This window comes from Octopus bimaculoides, chromosome 1, assembly GCF_001194135.2.
Source record: "Octopus bimaculoides isolate UCB-OBI-ISO-001 chromosome 1, ASM119413v2, whole genome shotgun sequence".
Lineage (NCBI taxonomy): Eukaryota > Metazoa > Mollusca > Cephalopoda > Octopoda > Octopodidae > Octopus > Octopus bimaculoides.
The window spans coordinates 173699055-173702350 of NC_068981.1; positions in this window are offsets into that span (position 1 = coordinate 173699055).

Here is a 3296-nt window from a genome sequence, read left to right on the forward strand (position 1 = left end):
CTTAGCGGCATTTCGTCCGTTTTTACATTCTGAGCTCAAATTTCACCGAGGTCAACTTTGTCTTTCATCCTTTCGGGGTCGATAAAATAAGTACCATTTGAGTACTGGGGTCGATGTAATCGACTTATCTCCTCCCACGAACTTGCTGGCCTTGTGCCAAAATTTGAAACCATTGTTATTATTAAGGCTGCGAGCTGGCAGAACCATCAGCGCGTCGGACAAAATACTTAACAGTATTTTTTCCAACTCTTTACATTCCAAGTTCAAATCTCGCTGTGGTCAACTTTGCCTTTCATCCTTTTGGGAGCAATAAAATAAATAACACTTAAGCACTGGGGGCTCAATGCAAGCAACTAACACCCTGCTCTTAAAACTGCTGGCTTGAGCCAAAATTTGAAACGATCATTATCATTATTGTTTTCGTTTGCACTTCGGCTACCATTTCATCATTATCATTCAGCTTTTGAATTAGTCATGTTTCTATCACTCCTTTTTCTTTTTCTTTTGCAAACAAAACATATAATTGTAGAGTTCCAACGCTAAAGAACATAGACGCTAATGTGGGTCGCGATTAAATGAGGCAGAAAATAACTAACATGCTCGAATTGGCAGGTTTACAACGCTGGGCTTATATGTTTTTACGTCAGCTGATCGCGTGTTTTTCGCCTTATGAAAGAAAGCATCACCAAAAACTCGTTGATTATTACCTGAATAGTGTTACCATACCTCACCAAAAATTACACAAAGTTTGGCGTCGGTTTGTCTGTTCATTTCTTCACTTTTATTATTGGTTACACATGATATTATTGGCTACACATGTTAAATTTGCTGTTTTTTAAGCAAGCTCCATCTTTTTCACTTCTTTCATAGAAATTTGTAAACTAAATGAACTTGACCCCATTTCTTCATAAAACCACTGTTTAAAAATAATTTCTTCTGTTGCAAAAGTTCTATATCATACTTAAATGGATTCATTACCCGATTGTGCTTTTTATCTGGAAACTCAGAAAAGTTTTTATTCTTAAAGTTATCCCAAACTCTTTGTAGATGTACTTGATTGTGTCTCCAATTTCTGTGGTTTCGAGTAAAGTGTGAAGAGAAGGGAATAACATAATTCCTTGTCGATCATTCAGTTTACTAATTTCTCAGTTTATCGCAAAATGCACTATTCCCTCCTCCTCTTCCTCCTCCTCCCCCGCCATTTTGGAGAAACAGATTTGGATGCTTTCATAAAAGGAAGAAGTTTAGAGCATTGAATTTAATTAAACGGTTAATGAGATCAGTTAATTGTAGCATACATCTCTCTTCAATTAGAAAATTAACTTAATCTGTTTTTGTTTTCGGTTTTTTTTCCTTTTGTTTTTTTACTTCGATAAAAATTCGATTTTTTTAATCATGAAATTCCATATCCTTCCATCAAATTACAACGCGACTGTCATTTAATCTTTTTCGTGTATCAGTAAGGTGTTGATAGTTCCTGCTGTTTTGTACAAGTCAGATGTAAAGAAACATTTGTTGAATTAGATTTAATGAAATTCACGATCTTAATAATCTGCATAAAACCTCTCGCAAGCAATTGTTTAAATGTGGTACACAATCCACTGTACTTTCCTATCATGTTAGTAGCACCGTCTGTACATATTGCGGTAATTATATTCATATGCATTGTTATCCGTAGGAAAATGTAACAAAAGGTAGAGAATTTCACTTGGTTGTAGGTTGCAGCAGCAAGATCAAACGAAACAAAAGGTCTTCGTGAAATTTATTTCGATAAAAACTCTGTGGTGTAATGATTAACACTCTAGACTCTGTATTCGAGCGGTAGAACCTAAATGTTTATTTCATCTTTATAGGCGTATGCGTGGCGTTGTGATTAAAAGTTTACTTCCCAGTCACATAGTTCCAGGTTCAGTCCCACTGTGTGGCACTATGAGCAAGTGTCTTCTATCATAGACTCAAGCCGACCAAAGCCTTGTGAGTGTATTTGGTAGACGGAAACTGAAAGAAGCCGTCATGTGTATGTATGTGTGTGTGTGTGTGTGTGTGTGTGTGTGTGTGTGTGTGTGACCACCGCTTGATAACGGTGTTGATGTGTTTACATCCCAGTATATTAGCGATTCGGCATGAGACACCGATAGAAGAAGCACCAGGCTTCAAAAATAAGTACTGGGGGCGATTTGTTCAACTAAACCCTTCAAGACGATACCCCAGCATGGCCGCAGTCTGACGAATAAAACAATAAAAGGTAACGGGTAAAGAAAAGGTATTGAATATACGTAGCATAACACGTATACTTAGCTTATAACATCGGTGCTTTTATCTGGCTATATCACAAGTACATAAGTTGTGGATGTAGAGATCACAAATCTAGAGTCAACCTAGAACGATCTTGAAGATCTACTGGTTAAACCTTTTATATGGTATCTTTTACTTGTTTCAACGATAGGACTGCAGTGATGCTGGGACACCACCACCTTCACTGGTTTTGTGAGACATTCTGCTCAAACTGGAGCACAAGAAAGCATTGTCTGTATACACGGACGACATCACGATCGTATTGCTAAACATCTCAGAAATCAAAGAGATAAGCTCTACACTAAAAAGGAATACGAGGTGGTTACCTGAATGTGTATTAATCAGGATAAATTAGTGGGTTTGCGGCTCGATAAGTGGACCCACAAGTCCATATAAGCTAGTGTCAGTCACTCAATTAATAAGGTGATTATGGTCTGACTTTGTCCAAACTTCCAGATTATTAAGCAAGTGAAAAAGACTGACAATAGGGATCTAGTTCAAAACGGGGGCACCAGTTTTCATTTATGTTTTATGTAGTGTTTTTGGTACCGAAAGACTTTCAAACTTCGTATACTTATCTATTTTGTGTTATAGAACAGAAAAAAAATTTTGTATTCGAATTTATTTCATGTAAAAAAATTGTCTTATTTCGATAATTTCAACCAATCACTGACAAGTATTCAGCTGTTTATAGTTACTCCTTTGGCAGTTTAAGCGGTGTAAAGCGTATTTAATCTCCAAGGGTTAGGGTTAGGGTTAGGGTTAGTCCTAGAAATAGCAGCCAAATATTCCTCAAATCACGGTACATAGAAAATTATCGAAAAGTTGTTGAACAGAAAATAAATACAAACACAGATGCTGGATGTTTTTTAAAACGGGGGCCACATTTTTCATTAACGAAACACTTTGAAACTTGGAACACTGGTAGAATGTGTCATATAAAACATCTTTTTCTCTTAGTCTTCTTAAAAAAAAAAGAAATCCATAAGTTATTCCATGTT